The sequence below is a fragment of the Mercenaria mercenaria genome, chromosome 6 (genome assembly GCF_021730395.1).
Source record: "Mercenaria mercenaria strain notata chromosome 6, MADL_Memer_1, whole genome shotgun sequence".
Lineage (NCBI taxonomy): Eukaryota > Metazoa > Mollusca > Bivalvia > Venerida > Veneridae > Mercenaria > Mercenaria mercenaria.
The window spans coordinates 51,929,362-51,949,511 of NC_069366.1; the positions used below are offsets into that span (position 1 = coordinate 51,929,362).

At 35.8% G+C, this 20,150-nt stretch overlaps 1 protein-coding gene across 5 annotated transcripts in view; it reads left to right on the forward strand.

The window, feature by feature from the left end:
* LOC123548894 (uncharacterized) overlaps nucleotides 1-20,150 on the forward strand; it is a 90,097-nt gene that overhangs the window by 12,398 nt on the left and 57,549 nt on the right. Inside the window, exon 1 of one of the 5 annotated variants that reach the window (XM_053545895.1) lies at nucleotides 5,414-5,570. The exons of 3 other annotated variants lie outside the window; for them this stretch is intronic. The gene's annotated coding sequence lies outside the window, so the exon portion shown is untranslated. Of the gene's footprint in view, nucleotides 1-5,413; nucleotides 5,571-18,286; nucleotides 18,479-20,150 lie in introns of those variants that run through there. One more of the 5 variants, XM_053545892.1, reaches the window with a different exon arrangement.

Below are 20,150 nucleotides of genomic sequence, written 5' to 3' on the forward strand. Positions count from 1 at the left end.
TAGCATGTTTGAATTAAAATATGACAATTCCAAATGTCAATAAACCTTAAATTTGTACAGATAATTAATCAACTTGGTGCAAACTAAAACAAGTAGTTCTGTATGTTATTCATAATGATGTGTTTTAAGGCAAAATGCATAATTTTATGTGACCTTGTTTAAACTTTGAAGTATCTTGACAATTGAAGAAAGATTTTATGATTATATTTATGAGTAAAATAGAACATTAGTTTAGTGAAGTGTTCTTTTCCTATTTCGAAATCTACGTTCGTTATCTTTATGATAGTAATCTATATTCAGGTTGATAGAGGCATGCCTAAGTACGTAGGACACATTTTTTTAACCTTTAGCCAGCTGGCGGCAAGCTATTCTGCTTTTATGGCCAGTGCAGACCAAGATCATGGTCTGCACTGCTCGCTATTCAGTCAGTAAATTTTCATTGAACATCCCTTCAAATAATAAATGGTATTTCCCAAATTGAATGATGGACCAGTCCATTTTAGAAATTTAGCAGGCTGACAGCAGCATTTATAAAATACCAAAAGTCTTTTAACAGTAATATATAGAGGATTTTTGTTTGTTTCAGTTTAAGATTTAAATATCTTTCACTTTAAATGAACACCAGATGCAAAACATTTTTGTATTTTTACAAGTGGCTGAACCACATCTGAAAATGTAAGTTTTGGATTTGTTTGTCCGGACCATAACTTTGACATGCATGGAGCAATCTCATTTATATTTGGCATGAATGTTAACCTTAGTGAGATGGAGTGTCCTGCGCAAACCGCAGGTTCCTACCTCAAAGGTCAAGGTCACACTTGGAGGTCAAAGGTTAAATTCAATAATGACTGTCCGGAGCATTTCTTCTTCATGCATGGAGGGATTTTGATGTAACTTGGCACAAATGTTCACAACCATGTGACGGAGTGTCATGCGCAAATATCAGGACCCTAGGTCTAAGGTCAAGGTCACACTTAGAGGTCAAAGGTCAGATACAAGAATGACTTTGTCCAGAGCATTTCTTTTTCCTGCATGGAGGGATTTTGATGTAACTTGGCACAATTGTTCACCATCATGAGACGGAGTGTCATGTGCAAGAACCTAGAATTGCTTCCCTTTGTTTTTACTATAAATAGCTTATATTGTAACTTTTTTATTACTGGTCATAGGAAAAAATCAAGACCACTTTTCTGTAGTACAATATGCATGTTACATCCAATTTTGAGGTGTATTTTGACCTATCTATACTGGTAAGAATTTTTGTGTGGACTTAGATGTTTTTAAAGATTTACTTCCCTTTGTTGTTACTATAAATAACTTATATTGTAACTTTTGCAATCATTTTTATACGCCCGTTTGAAAAACGGGACGTATTATGGGAACGCCCCTGGCGGGCGGGCCGGCGGGCGGCGTCCACATACTTTGTCCGGAGCATATCTTCTACATGCATGAAGGGATTTTGATGAAACTTGGCACAGTTGTTCACCATCATGAGACGGAGTGTCATGCGCAAAAACCAGGTCCCTAGGTCTAAGGTCAAGGTCACACTTAGAGGTCAAAGGTCAAATTCAAGAATGACTTTGTCCGGAGCATATCTTCTTCATGCATGGTGGGATTTTGATGAAACATGGCACAATTGTTCATCATTATGAGACGGAGTGTCATGCGCAAGAACCAGGTCCCTAGGTCTAAGGTCAAGGTCACACTTAGAGGTCAAAGGATACAAGAAAGAAAACTTTGTCCGGAGCATATCTTCTTCATGCATGGAGGGATTTTGATATAACTTTGCACAAATGTTCACCACCACGAGGCGGAGTGTCGTGCGCAAGAACCAGGTCCCTAGATCTAAGGTCAAGGTCACACTTAGAGGTCAAAGGATACAAGAATGAAAACCTTGTCCGGAGCATTTCTTCTTCATGCATAGAGGGATTTTGATATAACTTTGCACAAATGTTCACCACCACGAGGCGGAGTGTCATGTGCAAGAACCAGGTCCCTAGGTCAAAGGTCAAGGTCACACTTAGAGGCCAAAGGTCAGATACAAGAATGACTTTGTCCGGAGCATTTCTTCTTCATGCATGGAGGGATTTTGATGTAACTTGGCACAATTATCTTCTCTTAGTTGTTACTATAAATAACTTATATTGTAACTTTTTTATAATTGACCATAGGGAAAAAACAAGACCACTTTTCTGTGGTACAACATAGATGTTACTTTCAAATTTTAGGTGTATTTTAAGGTATCTCTACCTGGTAAGGAGTTTTTTTGTGGACTTAGAAAAACAAATGACTTACAATGATTACTAAACAACCACAAAATTAAAATTCCATTTGCAAATACAGGTGCTAGAGTAAAGAAATTTGCTGTGACGGGCGTATATTGTGACATTCTGGCACTCTTGTTTATTTGGCATAAATGTTTGCCTGAATGAGACAGGGTGTCATGTGCAACTCCTAGTCCTTTTGACAGCTGGCGGGCTCGACATGTTGCCCGTGGGCATCTAGTTAAGACAGGTAAAACATTTTTTTAGGTTTTCAATAGTATATTTACCAAATTATTCCTATACCCTGCAACATCCATGTGATTTTGGACATGAAGTCACGCAAAAGTGTCTTTCTTGAAGAAAAGTTACTAGTTTTACAATATTTCTAGATATTTTTAGCTCACCTGAGCACAAAGTGAGCTACTATGATCACCCTGTGTCCGTCTAAAAGACGATTTGAATGTTAACACTCTAGAAGTCACAATTTTAGCCCAGCCTTCATGAAACTCAATCAGAATATTACTCCACTAAAGTCTCTTAACTGGGCCATCTGGCATTATAAACTAGGTCACTAGGTCAACTAACAGAAAACCTTATTAACACTCTAAAGGCCACATCTTCTGTTTCATCTTTTTAAATTGTTTTCATAATGTTTGAAATTTACCCAGTCGAGATATTTATGTTCATGAGTTCATGTACTTTCACATGAAGTGTTCATTAATTGCTCATAGTCCTATTTTCAGTTCATGAAAAGTTCATGACTTCATTCATGAAATAATTCATGAACATTTCATGAAAAGCTCATGAAATTTTCAACAGGGTAAATTAATTCAAAACTGAGTTACACAAGATATTAAAGAAACTAGGTCAAATTAGGGAAAGACATTGTTATAGACTGGAAGCAACATGACCCCATTGGTTGACCTTTGTAAATATAATACATAATGAGGCACAACCTATTATTGAAAAGGAGACTGTACGTAAAACGCTTCATCTCTTTGCATTCATAAATTCAAAATTGACGAACCTGTAACTATATATATAAATATACACGGCTACCCTAAGCACTCCTTATTTCTACAATGAAATAATCAGAATGAATAATCAGCCTAAGGTCAACCATTGCGGTCAAGTTGCGACTACTATAACACCTTAGAGGCCACATTTTCTGCTTGATTATCATAAATCTTTGGCAGAATGTTTGTCTCTATAAAATCTAGACCAAGCTCAAAACCTGGTTTTCCAAGGTCTTTAACAATGTCACTTAGGGTTGGATCATAGAAATACATTGTTCACATGTGTCTTTAGAGAACACATTTATTACTTGATCTTCATGAAGCTCTGTCAGAATGATTTTCTCTTTTAAATCTAAGTCAGGTTCAAAACTGGGTAACATGAGGTCTTGTTATTACTCAGAAGGCCATGTGTTTTCATAACGCTTTCCAGAACGTTTGTCTCTATAATATAGGTTATTTTTCCAGCGGGTTTTTTTGTGCAGCGTTCGTCACTCATTGGATAACCGGTTATCCAGTGTGCTTTAAAGTGTGATTATACATACAAACTTTAAAGTAAAAGGAGTGAGTGAGTGAGTTGGGTTTTACCGCAAATCGACACAAAATGGTCATATATCGCCGAGAAGAAGTCTTATTGCAAACGCCATAAAGAAAAAGAAAGTGCAGCAATTATATGAACAGTCATATATCAATGCATATCTTAATTTTTGGCATTTTGCATTAAAATAACAGGAAGGGTGAGAAATAGCAGCTTTCTGCACACTTTTTCTGCATCTTTATATTTGTGCATTTATCCAGATAATATCAGATTATCTTACTGTATGTTAAAATGTAAATGAAATAATGTGTTTATGTTAGGTTATACATAATATGTTGTGAGTATTTTTGCTTTTTATCTTGCTTTGTGAGAAAAATTAGAAGGCTGTGCTCTGGTAAGTTTTGTAGAGATTCAACATCTATTAAACGCAAAACATGTTTCAACAATTTATTGAAGGACTATTACAATGCTCAATTGGTGTCCTTTGCTGAATGGTTGAGGTAACTAACATGAAAATTACTTGCCCTTCAGCCGAGTTCTGCGTGGTTTAAACCTTTCTCGTAGAATTCCTTATGTGATGAAACCATCCAGTTGGCTCATGGAAGCAGTTCTAAGTATAATCCAGGTGCCCACTCATGCATGAAACAATCAGCAGGGGGCAACTGGGGTCTTCCTCCCCCATGAAAAGCTGAAAAAGTCACCATATGACCAAATTATGTCTGTGTGACTCAAAGTAAATACTGAAGATAATTACCCACTACAGATCTTTTTAACCTTTACAGTACCCATTTATATTTTTAAAAAAAAATTTTTTCTTTAAAAAGTACCCTGGGATTTTCAGGCTGTATAATTATATATTTGAATATGATTAAAAATCATCATTTGAATATATATATATATATATATATATAACTGTATTTCACTATCCAGCCTTGAGAAATGACAGCTCAGGCTATTTTTAGCCTGCCACTTCTCACAAAAGTGTTAAATCAGTATGTAAACAGTTTTTGACAAAATAATTTTATACATATTACAAATCATTCAGTAACACTTTCAGAAAATGGAGGAAATAAATAGATTTTTGAAAAGGTTTAAAAAAGTAATTATGTGACAGTTGAAACATTTTTATTACCTCCCTTTGGTCTGTCTTGATTGTACAGCCAAGAGTGAATTATGAGGTCAAGAACAGTAAAACAATCTGTTATAAAATGTATAGCTGTCAAATGGAACAGTAAAGTTTAAAATTTTGTTGAAATGTAAAGAAATAGGCTCAGTAATTATATTGTCCTTAAAGGGAGATAATAAGAAAAGTTAACAAAATTGGGTAAAAGAATGCAGTTCAGATATTTATTTAACAATGTGATATTAACCTGGTGCAATATATGAAAAACTATAAAATGTGTAAAAAAAATGTTATAAAACTTTAAGAACATCTTGATGTAGGACAAACAGAACTATACTTCTGGCCCGTTTGTTTTGTGTGTGTTTATTCTAAATGTTACGACAACGGCTGTGACTTGCCCGAGGCTATTATGATAAAAAGACGTTTACAACTAGGTCTTACAGTGTCATTGACGTAACATGAATATGATAAATAAATTAATTGTTTTTACCATCTCTTTATAATGAGTTCTTTGCCTATTAATTTGATGTGTAAAATTATAGAGTTTGTAACTTTCCATACGTAACATTTTGGAGTTAAAGTAAGGTTTTCTTTCCTCTTATAAGGATATATGTGGATATTCATGTAAAAGGGTAGGTTTATGTTTATAGAAATCAGTGTTCCATATCATAATATAAAATTTTCATCATGGATTATTTTGTGATCATAATTTCATTAAAAATGCCATAATTATGCCATATTTCGACATGTAATTTGTAAACAGGGCCCTATTTGACGGTTCAGGCAAGGTCATGAGGAAATTTATTTGGTAAACAGGCTCCGAAGTGAGCTCATAAGTTTTTTAGCTCACCTGAGCAATACTCAGGTGAGTTTTTCTGATCACTCAATGTCCGTCGTCTGTCTATCTGTCGTCTGTCAACATTTAGCTTGTGTATGCGATAGAGGCTGAATTTTTCAACTGATCTTCATGAAATTTGGTCAGAATGATTACCTTGATGAAATTTAATCTAGGCCGAGTTCGAAAATGGGTCATCTCAGATCAAAAACTAGGTCACTAGGTCAAATCAAAGACAAACCTTGAGGCGGTATTTTTCAATTAATCTTCATGAGTATTGGTCAGAATGATTACCTTGATAAAATCTAGGCTGAGTTTGAAAATGGGTCATCTCGGGTCAAAAACTAGGTCACTAGGTCGAATCAAAGAAAAACCTTGTGTATGTGATAGAGGCTGTATTTTTATGCCCCCGAAGGGAGGCATATAGTTTTTGAACTGTCTGTCCGTCTGTCGGTCTGTCAGTCTGTCCGCAATTTTCGTGTCCGGTCCATATCTTTGTCATCGATGGATGGATTTTCAAATAACTTGGCATGAATGTGTACCACAGTAAGACGACGTGTCGCGCGCAAGGCCCAGGTCCGTAGCTCAAAGGTCAAGGTCACACTTAGACATTAAAGGAGAGTGCATTGATGGGCGTGTCCGGTCCATATCTTTGTCATCGATGGATGGATTTTCAAATAACTTGGCATAAATGTGTACCACAGTAAGACGACGTGTCGCGCGCAAGACCCAGGTCGGTAGCTCAAAGGTCAAGGTCACACTTAGACATCAAAGGATAGTGCATTGATGGGCATGTCCGGTCTATATCTTTGTCATCGATGGACGGATTTTCAAATAACTTGGCATGAATGTGTACCACAGTAAGACGACGTGTCGCGCGCAAGACTTAGGTCGGTAGCTCAAAGGTCAAGGTCACACTGAGACATTAAAGGATAGTGCATTGATGGGCGTGTCCGGTCCATTTCTTTGTCAACCATGGATGGATTTTCAAATAACTTGGCATGAATGTATACCATAGTAAGACGACGTGTCGCGCGCAAGACCCAGGTCCGTAGCTCAAAGGTCAAGGTCACACTTAGACGTTAAAGGTCATTTTTCATGATAGTGCATTGATGGGCGTGTCCGGTCCATATCTTTGTCACTCATGCATGGATTTTAAAATAACTACGCATGAATGTGTGGCACAGTAAGACGACGTGTCGCACGCAAGACCCAGCTCTTGTTCAATTAATCTTCATGAATATTGGTCAGAATGATTGCCTTGATTAAATCTAGGCGAAGTTTGAAAATGGGTCATCTCGGGTCAAAAACTAGGTCACTAGGTCAAATCAAAGAAAAATTTGTGTATGCGATAGAGGCTGTATTTTTCAATTAATCTTCATGAGTGTTGGTCAGAATGATTACCTTGATGAAATCTAGGCCTAGTTTGAAAATGGGTCATCTAGGGTCAAAAACTAGGTCATTAGGTCAAATCAAAGAAAAACCTTGTGTATGCGATAGAGGCTGTATTTTTCAATTGATCTTCATGAATATTGGTCAGAATGATTGCATTGATGAAATCTAGGCGGAGTTCGAAAATGGGTCATCTCGGATCAAAAACTAGGTCACTAGGTCAAATCAAAGAAAAACCTTGTGTATGCGATAGAGGCTGTATTTTTTCAATTAATCTTCATGAATATTGGTCAGAATGATTGCCTTGATGAAATCTAGGCTGAGTTTGAAAATGGGTCATCTTGGGTCAAAAACTAGGTCACTAGGTCAAATCAAAGAAAACATTTTGTGTATGCGATACAGGCTATATTTTTCAATTGATCTTCCTGAAATTAAGTCAGAATGATTGCCTTGATGAAATCTAGGTCGAATTTGAATATGGGTCATCTGAGGTCAAAAACTAGGTCACTAGGTCAAATTAAAGAAAAACCTTATGTATGCGATAGAGGCTGTATTTTTCAATTGATCTTCATGAAATTTCCTCAGAATGATTGCCTTGATAAAATCTACATTGAGTTTGATTATGGGTCATTGGACTCAAGAAGTAGGTCACTAGGTAAAATCAAAGAAAACTCTTCTGTATGTGATAGAGGCTGTATTTTTCAATTAATCTTCATGAAATTTGGTCAGAATGATTGCCTTGATGAAATCTAGGTCACGTTCAAATATGGGTCATCTGGGTCAAAAAGTAGGTCACTGGGTTAAATCAAAGAAAAACCTTGTGTATGCAATAGAGGCTGTATTTTTCAACTGATCTTCATGAAATTTTGTCAGAATGGAAGCCTTGATGAAATCTAGGTCAAGTTCAAATATGGGTCACCTGGGTCTAAAAGTAGGTCACTAAGTCAAATCAAGGAAAAACTTTGTGTATGCGATAGAGGCTGTATTTTTCAATTGATCTTCATTAAATTTTGTCAGAATGGTTGCCTTGATGAAATCTAGGTCAAGTTCGAATATGGGTAGTCTGGGGTCAAAAACTAGGTCACTAGGTCAAATCAAAGAAAAACCTTGTGTATGCGATAGAGGCTGTACTTTTAAATTGATCTTCATTAAATTTGGTCAGAATGATAGCCTTGATGAAATCTAGGTCAAGTTTGAATATTGGTCTTCTGGGGTCAAAATCTAGGTCACTAGGTCAAATCAAAGAAAATACTTATTTATACTCAAGATTTTTTGCTCCAATTTTAATGATAATTGGTCAGAATATTTTTTTCCATGAAATCATTAGGTCAAATATGTTTACACTGTTATGGTGTGTTTCTCAGGTGAGCGACCTAGGGCCATCTTGGCCCTCTTGTTTTTTTGTGAACAGGCCCAGAAATTCTATGGTTAAGAGGTCATAAGGATTTTTTTGTACTAAAGAGAGCCACTATGTATGGTTCAGATAAAATCATAAGGAAGTTATTGTTAATTGGCTACATCTTGTAAAAATGCTATAATGCTGTACGTAATTGGCCGTTCATTAAGATAAAGATCTTTCAACTAAAGTGGTTTTTCTTTGTAAAATTTATAGTGTAACTTAGAAGAAATCAAAATATTAAGTGTCTGGAAGTAGAATTATCTTAGATTTTATTACTGGCAGTAATACTATATGTACATGTATATATGTAGTAATAATTAAATTGTTAATTTTCAAAATTTTCTGGCTTTATATCTGTTTTACAGTTTGATTTGTTTAACTGTAGTTTGAATTAAAAAATACAACCATAAGTAGTAATGTTAAGTTATGTTTGTTAATAAACCATGGTAAAAGATATTGGTTGATTTTGTAATGGAAGCTAAGCCAATTATTAATTACCGCAGTTTAAAGGTCCATAATGATTTTAAAAAAATCTTAAAAGCAGATGGAACAGCTTTCCAAATAGATGTTATGCATAATTACATGGTTAGAAAAACACTTCTTTTAATATTGCACATGAATTGTTATAGTTAGAGCCATAAAGTGAGGTAATAAAAACAATAGATTCAGTAAAAGATTCAAGTATATTCACCAATATTCAAACCTTCGGCAAATTTCAAAATATCAAGTAGAATTTAACAAGAAATTAATGTGTTTTATGTTCATAAGGGACAATTAATGTGGTAGCCACATTTTAAACAGTGGCATTAATATGAGCCTTTAAAGGGTAGTCACTGTTACTACTTTGTTTCTTGTTGATACTTTATTCCTTATTTTCTATAATTGTTATCTTAGATATTTGTCAAAGATATTTATGGCTCTAATTGCATATGATATTCATGATGTATCATAGAAAGATTAAAGTGGTCTTCTTTCTATGAATCAATCCTTACCCTGCTAAAGCCTTTATATAATATAACTCTCACGCCATTTTTTCAACCAACTGAAGTAGATTGAATCTGGCGTTAGCAAAGAAAATGACAAAATCCGTAAGGACAGGTAAAAAGAGCGAGATTCCCAGCATGCGGATGCGTTTGTACTGACAAGCCTCCTCTCAATCCACTTCTTTTGGTTGAAAAAATGGCATGAGAGCTACCTTGTTATTTTTTAATAACATCGGAAAATTCTAGATTTAAAAGAAGCATTTAAATTGAAAGAGGTAGGTTATTTGGTAACCATAGATGTAAAGAATTTCAGATATGAGAAATAATGGTCAAATCATGGCAGGTAGTCAACACGGCGGCTTAATTTATATCAAACTGCAGATCGAGTATGTGATCTGTAGCATCATTTTAGGTCCTTTGGCACTAAAAATGGTGCCACTTTGTTGTCACTAGAGCTAAAAATAGAAATATCTTTTAAACAACTTCTTCTCATAAGGCACTTGATCTTCATTAAAATTCTTCAAATGGAGGCACTCAGCCCCATTTTGAGGCATTTATGCTCTAAATTTTGAAATATTTTTGGTACCACATGGTGGATCTTCATTAACGCTCATACATAGCCTTGCATTTTGAGAAACACATACATATGAAGGGTTAAATTATTTCACGTTAATATTGAACAACATAATTCATGAAACATGTATAGTACTCAACAAAACAATTGTCATTTTAAATACTGATATATATATATACATTGAATTCCAGAAAAGGACTGCAATTTAGGGGCCACAGTTTTGGACAGTTCGTACCATTGCCTTTAAAAACTCACCAACTTCAAAAATCTTTTAAAGTAATCTTTAAGTTGATGAATTTGCAATTATGTCCAAGCGAGGAAATTTCACCTTACTAGGAACGTGGTTTTCATGCAGCTATTGTTTATTTTTATTTGTTTACAAATGACATTCATTTTTAAAAGGGGACAACCTTTTCAGAATATTTAGGTATCCATCGTACAGGACAGTAAACAGTCAGGAAGATTGTTGGAAAAGATGATATTTGTTTATCAAATATTATCTGTGTTTTGATGATACGATGTATACTCCTAAATTTAACCTTAAATCTTTCATTGATCTGTAAAACATTAAATCTTTCATTGATCTGTAAAATCTCTCTCAATTTGTGCAATTGGTGGCACTTCAATTGACCTGTTATATGTTTTCTTGTATTAAACACAGTTGATTCCATTGATGATCCGGCGTACATACAATATATTTAAGGGTCAGATTAGTGACTTGGAACCACACTTTTGTCCATTTGTTGTTTTTATGTCAACAACCGTCAGGCAGCGGTCAGTTGGCGTTCAAAGAATATTCGCTCTTTAAGCCGAATAGTTTTTACCCAATTTTCACCAAACTTGTTGACAATGTTTGTTGACATAATGTCCCGGCCAGTGTTGATAACCAGCCAAATTGCCCCAGGCACTCTTGGATTATGGCCCTTGAAAAACTGCAAATTTAGCCTTGTCCGCTCTCTTAAGTCAAACAGTTTTCATCCGATCTTCACCAAACTTGCTGACAATGTTTGTAGGCATAATATTCTGACCAAGTTCAATAACCACCCAAATAGCCCCAGGCACTCTTTGATTACGGCCCTTGAATTAGGCCAAGTTCGATGATGGACGTACTTTGTGACAGTCTGGCACTAATATAATATTGTTTGACCTTGACTGACTGCTAATAATATAGGTTTGACTGTGTTTTCGTATAATTTTATGGTTTTATTTCCATGTTTTAACCCATAAGACTTTGGTGCGCTTGATTTAAATTTTGAAGAGTTTAAACTCATTGTGAACATCTTTATATAAAGTGGCACTTTAAGTGTAATGACCTTTCAAGTTGAGTGTTAAAGGCATTTTTTTAAGAAGATCAATTGATATACAAAAACCTGTTTCGGATAGATATCTTCTTCTAATTAAATTTTTGTAGTGCATTATTGTAGAGTAAGACTAATTGTCTCATATATAGGAAAATTAATTGAAGTAGTTAATCAAGTGTCAAGGGCGGTTAAGTTTCATATTTTTTGTCTATTGTCAATAGTGGACCCTTGACTGGTGTAATATTCACTGCTGCCAAGAACTTTCAGTGACCTAAAAAAAATTCATTTTCAATGTTTTAATTTCCATTACGGTATTTAGGCTTTAGATATTAATGTAAAATCATTTAATTTCGTGGGTTTGAAATTTTGTGGTTTTGGCCAAAATAGCAATTTCCTTGGGATATGAATTTGTGGATTTCAACGTTTGAACATAAAATGAATGGGAATTTTACTTATTTGTTGGGATTAAATTGTGTGGACTGACTCAACCACGAAATCCACGAAAATTAGTCCCCCATGAATATTAATGATTTTACTGTATGTGAAAACAAGATAAAGCAGGGTCTATAGAAGTTATGCATAATTAGATGCCATGGTTAGAACCAGTACTACTTTTGATATTTCACATGAAGTTTTACTATTATAACCATAAAGGGAGGTAATTTAAAAAGACTGGATTGTGTAATAATTTCTACTATATTAACCCATATTCATTAGCCTTGGACAATAATATAAGAAAACAATTATCCAAAATAGAATTTAAAAAGAAATAAATGTATTCTATTGTGGCAGCCGCATAATAAACAAGCAAATTCGATGAAATGGTATCCCCCGCCAAATGGGTTTGTGGTGATCAGGAATGGCAAAGAAATATATCCAGCAATATATATCTCTTTCAAAAAAAAAATAGAACCAAAAATGTACGAACCGCGATAGCGTCCCGTATATTTGTTATAAATTTAATGCTGCCGCAAAATACCAAATATTCCCATGTATAATGCGCAGTTTTTTGACCCCCAGCCCCAGCCCCGAATCGTGGGTGCGCATTATACACAGGTAAAGACGACTTCCAACTTCAAAACTTACTTTGTTTCTGATTTTTGCCATTTTGGTAAAGGGAAACTACTCTCCGCGGTTACTGTGTATATGCTAAAATCTAAGATTGCCGTTACGTTCTGTAAAAGATCAAGTAGTTTATTTTACTTTCAAACAAAATTAATTTCATATAAATTTAAAAGTATTTTGATGAAAGAAATATTAAGAATAACAAATATTAGGATACTTATAAAAAAATCGGGTATTATTTTAACAGAGATCAAACTGTGAACAACAAAACTGACACGAGGTGACAAGCTAATTGCCGATAATTACTGGCTATTTGATCGTAATAAAAAGACTGTTACCCCTTTTGTTATCGGTTTGAATTGAGAAGCTCATGTCATTTTGAATGATACCATTCCGAAATATTGAAACAGTCAATTGCTTTCTATTTATTCAAAATATTTAATTAAAAAAAGAAAAAAACAACAAATATAAAAATATTTTACTAGTTTTATTTTCAAGAAACTGAGTCGGTTCATCAAAAGCGCAGGTCGATCCAGCTTCTAAATAAAATGTTGAATTGTTGATAAATGTAACATGAGAGTAAAAAAGAAAGTCTACAAGTTTGTTTTTACTTTATTCTGTTTTTGCCATTTGTCTTAACATGTACTCAGGGATTCGTTTTATGTATCAATAGCTGTCATTTTGAATATATAAGGCTTGATTTTGTGAGTTTATGCTGAAATAAATCTCATGCTTGTAATGGACCCTTCAGCTGAAATCCTAGGAGTCTGTATGTACACGTTTGATTATTTCAAGAGTCAAAATCGCAAGTCCGGGTCAAATGGAACCCCTGCGTACAGTTGTTTTAAAAATAAAAAATAAAATTCTCCCCCACCCCCTCCCGCCCCCATTTTGAACAAAATTTGGATGATAATCTAGGAATTAATTTATAATGGCCTTAGCTCAGATCTACGGATCTGATTGCGGGTTTGTTAGTTCGATCCTCAGGTGTTGTGTAATATATTCTCAGTGATGATTTGATAGAAGACATTGTGTCTGATATAATTCGTCCTCCACCTCTGATTCATACATGTGGGGATATTGGCAGCTTAGTTACTTGCGGAGAACAGGTTTGTACTGGTACAGAATGGGTAACACTGATTAGGTTAAATGAAATAGTCTGTTGAAAAATGGCGTTAAATCTAAAACAAACAAACCTTATTTAAATTTAATAGTTGGCTGCGTTTCTTTCAGTACTTAAATCCTGTTACAATTTACCAGTTTTCCCACTTATACTTTGGGAAAAACGGTGAAAGCTTAACATTTTGAGTGTTAATTATATTACACTGTATTATTACTTTGCATGATTCCATAATAATATGTACGCTGTCATTTAGACAGCTCTTGTTTTTACAAATGCTTATTTTATAGCCACAAGATGTATTTTTTTTCCTGTGTAAAATTTGTTTACATGCGAATGATGAATTATAGTAGCCCAGTTATCCTGAACATTAGATAACAATACATGATAATTAAGATAAACAAAATAAAGACAGTAGTAAAATTTTTACAAATGGCATGAAACTTATAATGTAAAACACCCCGTCTGAGATTGATCAGTAGCAGCTTCTGATGATAAATTCAAAAGAAAGAAAAATATTTTGAAAATTGAAAAAGGAAATGCTCATAATTACCTCCCTTTAAGTTCTTTAAAATGAAGTTTAGTATGAATATAGTATTCTCTTAATTAGGAAAAGCCCCAGATTACATCAGATATTGATCTGACAGTAATTTCCTGACTGTTGAAATCATCTCTGATTTTGACCATATTGAACCAGATCAAAACTTGTTTACAGATGTTATGTTTTACTTTAATTGTGAACTTTTAGGAAAATAAGAACTTGGATATAATTATGTCTCCCCCAGGAGACATATTGTTTTTGCCCTGTCCGTCCGTCCGTCCGTCCGTCCGTACGTCACACTTCATTTCCGAGCAATAACTGGAGAACCATTTGACCTAGAACCTTCAAACTTCATAGGGTTGTAGGGCTGCTGGAGTAGACGACCCCTATTGTTTTTGGGGTCACTCCGTCAAAGGTCAAGGTCACAGGGGCCTGAACATTGAAAACCATTTCTGATCAATAACTAGAGAACCACTTGACCCAGAATGTTGAAACTTCACAGGATGATTGGTCATGAAGAGTAGATGACCCCTATTGATTTTGGGGTCACTCTGTCAAAGGTCAAGGTCACAGGGGCCTGAACATTGAAAACTATTTTAATAACTAGAGAACCACTTGACCCAGAATGTTGAAACTTCATAGGATGATTGGTCATGAAGAGTAGATGACCCCTTTTGATTTTGGGGTCACTCCGTCAAAGGTCAAGGTCACAGGGGCCTGAACATTGAAAACCATTTCCGATCAATAACTAGAGAACCACTTGACCCAGAATGTTAAAACTTCATAGGATGATTGAACATGCAAAGTAGATGACCCCTATCGATTTTGGAGTCACTCTGTGAAAGGTCAAGGTCACAGGGGCCCGAACATTGAAAACCATTTCCGGTCAGTAACTTGAGAACCACTTGACCCAGAATGATGAAACTTCATAGGATGATTGATCATGCAGAGTTGATGACCCCTAATGATTTTAGGGTCACTCTGTTAAAGGTCAAGGCCACAGGGGCCTGAACATGGAAAACCATTTCCAATCAATAACTTGAGAACCTCTCGACCCAGAATGTTCAAATTCACAGGATGATTGGTCATGAAGAGTAGATGACCCCGATTGATTCTGGGGTCACTCCGTCAAAGGTCAAGGTCACAGGGGCCTGAACATTGAAAACTATTTCCAATCAATAACTAGAGAACCACTTGACCCAGAATGTTGAAACTTCATAGGATGATTGCACATGCAAAGTAGATGACCCCTATCGATTTTGGGGTCACTCTGTGAAAGGTCAAGGTCAAAGGGGCCCGAACATTGAAAACCATTTCTGGTCAGTAACTTGAGAACCACTTGACCCAGAATGATGAAACTTCATAGGATGATAGGTCATGCAGAGTAGATGACCCCTAACGATTTAAGGGCCACTCTGTTAAAGGTCAAGGCCACAGGGGCCTGAACATGGAAAACCATTTCAAATCAATAACTTGAGAACCTCTTGACCCAGAATGTTCAAACTTCATAGGCTGATTGAACATGCAGAGTAGATGACCCCTATTGATTTTGCGGTCAGTCTATTAAAGGTCAAGGTCACAGTGGCCTGTTCATGTAAAATAATTTTTTGGAAATAACTTGAGAACCACTTGACCTACAATGTTGAAACTTAATAGGATGATTGGACATGCAGAGTAGATGACCCCTATTTATTTTGAGGTCACTTCATCAAAGGTCAAAGTCACAGGAGCCTGAACAGTGACTTGAGAACCACTAGGCCAAGAGTGTTGAAATTTAGCGGGATGACTGGACATGCCAAGTAGATGATCCCTATTGCAGCCAACCATCAGTGTCTCTTTGACTTTTGCTCCTGACCCCTATTGACTTCTTGCCTATAGGACTTTGCATTGGGGGAGACATGCGCTTTTTTACAAAAGCATTTTTAGCTCGACTATTCGAAGAATAGTCTAGCTATTCTACTCACCCTGGCGTCGGCGTCGGCGTCGGCGTCGGCGTCACACCTTGGTTAAGTTTTTGCATGCAAGTACATACAGCCATCAATGAAAGGCATTTAGCTTTGAAACTTATTTCTTCTTTTTCTAGGTCAATTACCAACCTCTCTGGGTCAAGTCCCATAACTCTGACATGTATTTTGAGCAAATTATGCCCCCTTTTGGACTTAGAAAATTTTGGTTAAAGTTTTACATGCAAGTTACTATCTCCAAAACTAATGCAGATATTGATTTGAAACTTCACATGTGTCTTCGGGGTTATAAAACTAGTTGATAGCAGCAAGTGCCATAACTCTGACTTCCATTTTGGCCAAATTATGCCCCCTTTTGGACTTAGAAAATTCTGGTTAAAGTTTTGCGTGCAAGTACATACAACTATTTCTAAAAGGCATATAGATTTAAAACTTATTTTTTCTTTTTCTAGATCAATTACCAACCTCACTGGGTCAAGTCCCATAACTCTGACATGTTTTTTGAGCAAATTATGCCCCCTTTTAGACTTAGAAAATTTTGGTTAAAGTTTTACATGCAAGTTACTATCTCCAAAACTAATGCAGATATTGATTTGAAACTTCACATGTGTCTTCGGGGTTATAAAACTAGTTGATAGCAGCAAGTGCCATAACTCTGACTTTCATTTTGGCCAAATTATGCCCCCTTTTAGACTTAGAAAATTCTGGTTAAAGTTTTGCGTGCAAGTACATACAACTATTTCTAAAAGGCATATAGATTTAAAACTTATTTTTTCTTTTTCTTGATCAATTACCAACCTCACTGGGTGAAGTCCCATAACTCTGACATGTTTTTTGAGCAAATTATGCCCCCTTTTAGACTTAGAAAATTTTGGTTAAAGTTTTACATGCAAGTTATTATCTCCAAAACTAATGCAGATATTGATTTGAAACTTCACATGTGTCTTCGGGGTTATAAAACTAGTTGATAGGATCAAGTCCCATAACTCTGACCTTCATTTTGGCCAAATTATGCCCCTTTTGGACTTAGCAAATTCTGGTTAAGTTTTGCGTGCAAGTACATACAGTTATTACTAAAAGGCATATAGATTTGAAACATATTTTTTCTTTTTCTAGATCAATTACTAACCTCACTGGATCAAGTCCCATAACTCTGGCATGTATTTTGGGCAAATTATGCCCCCTTTTGGACTTTGAAAATTCTGGTTAAAGTTTTACATGCAAGTTTCTATCTCCAAAACTAATGCAGATATTGAATTGAAACTTCTCATGTGCCTTCAGGGTTATAAATCTAGTTGATAGCAGCAAGTCCCATAACTGATATGCATTTTGGTCAAATTATTCCCCCTTTTGAACTTAAAACTCTTTTGATATTTAACTTTTTTGGGTAATATTTTCCTGCTTCTGGGTCAATATTTCGAATAGTCGAGCTTGGCTGTCTTACGGACAGCTCTTGTCTAGTTTGAGAGTGTAGTACAAAAGAGGTAGATAGCCAATTTTTGCTCTGGCATGTTCAAATCATTGCATAAGGAAGAAAGTATTAGTTAACAGTTTTAAAAGTTGTAATATTTGACTTTGACTGTCAAAATATAACATAATACGATAACAAATGGAAGTTATTTTCTAAGAATTTCATGTCGGCTTTAATAATGACCTCTTTGGAGCTTATTTTGAATCACTTGCCAATCGCTGATATTGGTTAGAGCCTCACTCAGCGTGTCGAATTTTTCATGTGAGGGAGGCATCCAACTGGCTTACGGAAGGTTGGTGGTTCTACCCAGGTGCGTGCTCATAATAAAATATGCACTGAAGGGCACCTTTAGGCTCTTCCCCGACCATCAAAGCTGGAAAGACATAGTGTGTTGGTACAGCATTCTAAGACCCAATAAAAAAATCATATTGGCTGAGTGTCAGAGAAAATATCAACTGTGGTACTGTATTTTAAAAAAGTGCGTGTTAGAAGCCAGCTCAGCTCTCAGGTAGGATTGCTGTCTTAATTTAAAGGCACTGACCTCAAGATCAGATAAAGAGATACCGAGATGCCTTTAAAATATGGGGGTCGGTGCTTGTGAGATATTTCTGTACATTTTGTTTTCTCGGGACAAATCCTTTACATTTGTTAACCAGATCTGATAAGTTGTTAAATGCGAGTGCATGAAACTTGAGTTGTGCTGGAAGACAGATAGTTATCAGTAATGCACTTCATATGAGATTTCATAACGCTTCTTGAATATTTTAACACTGCATAATGTGAAACTGTTTCGACATTTTTTTGTAGGATGGTTACTTTTGAATGTGTCTAAAACTATCAATACATTAATGGATTAAGTTTTTATGGGGTACGGATTTGATTACCATCTGGACAGGTAATTCACTTAATTCTAACATTCTTTAGCACTGCATGACAAAAAACATCACAATCAATCCGGGCTTGCGAAATACGTATAATATCAAGCCCAAATTAATTTTCACTGGCCCTGTTTACAATTTATATCATTATGCTAAGATGTGATGTTAATCAGATTTTGGTTTAGTAACAGATTAAATTGTTTGAAAATTTAACATCTGAACATTATATTTTGTGTTCGCTTATGTAAGTTCTTAACCCTTTCCCTGCTAAATTTCTATAATAAACTTGTCCATCTTCAAATTTGAACAGTACCATTAACTGTTAAAAGGGGTGCTTAAAAAGATACTGACTGAATAGCGAACAATGTAGATCATGATCACTGACTGCACGGATCAAAGGCAGGACCAATGTTGTCCAGCATGATAAGGGTTAATACAAGTGAAAGTTTTCACTGATGGTGTTTTTAAAATTTTGATTTTCGTATCCTGGTTACTGAACCAAAATAGAGTTATTTTAGCATAGCTAACTATAGTTAACTGTCTGTATTGGACTGAAACTTCACAAAATATTACTTCCCCGTCATCTGACCTGCTGAAACAATGCAATCAGATTACTCTTGATATCTTGATTGAATTTAATGTAAATTATTGCCCTTTTAGACTCTGGGCTTCCCCTGCCATTTGCCAGTGTAGCCAAATACTATACGTACAAATTCAAACACTGGCTACAGATTTTTGAAAGTGGCTACAAGAATTTTATTAAAATGTGGCCAAATTCCAGCAATTCGACTTTAATTTGGCAGTTTCTTTCAACAAGAGGCTACAACTTTCCGAGGCCCAGGGGAGACCAGTGAGACTTAAATATCAGTTAAAATCAGTTAAAGTTTTAATTGCATGCATTACTATCATTTAGCTGTATCTCAGTACAACTGCATGACTTTACACAATACTCCATTTTATGCCCATATTTTATCGAGCCCACTTGCGGTGTCAGCTCAACTTAGCCTTCACTTTTGGCGGGTTGGTGTATGTGCATTCGTGGGTGCTCCGATTTTGTCCGGACCATAACTTTGACATGCATGGACCAATCTTGTTTATATTTGGCATGAATGTTAACCTCAGTGACAAGGCGTGTCATGCACAAACCCCATGTTCCTATCTCAAAGGTCAAGGTTGCAGTTGGCATTCAAAAGTCAAATTGATTTTTGTCTGGAGCATCTCTTCTTCATGCATGGTGGGATTTTGATGTAACTTGGCATGAATGTTCACCATTATGAGACGGAGTGTCATGCACAAGAACCAGGGTCAAGGTCACACTTGACAGCTGGTGGGCTTAACATTCTGCCCGTGGGCATGCTTGTTTGTTCAATGACACTGCAGTATTTTTATACGCCCGAAGGGATGTATTATGTTATACCCCCAGTGTCCGTCCGTCAGCAATTTCGTGTCCGCTCTGTAACTCTTGAACCACTTGAAGGATTTCAAAGAAATTTGACATAAATGTTCACCACAACGAGACGACATGCAATGCGCATGTTTTAGATTTCTCGCTTCAAGGTCGAGGTCACACTTTGGGGTCAACGCTCATACCAGTTTGTTTCAACTGTCCGCTCTGTAACTCTTGAACTGCTTGAAGGATTTCAAAGAAACATGGCACAATTTATATGTTCACCACACCGAGACGACGTG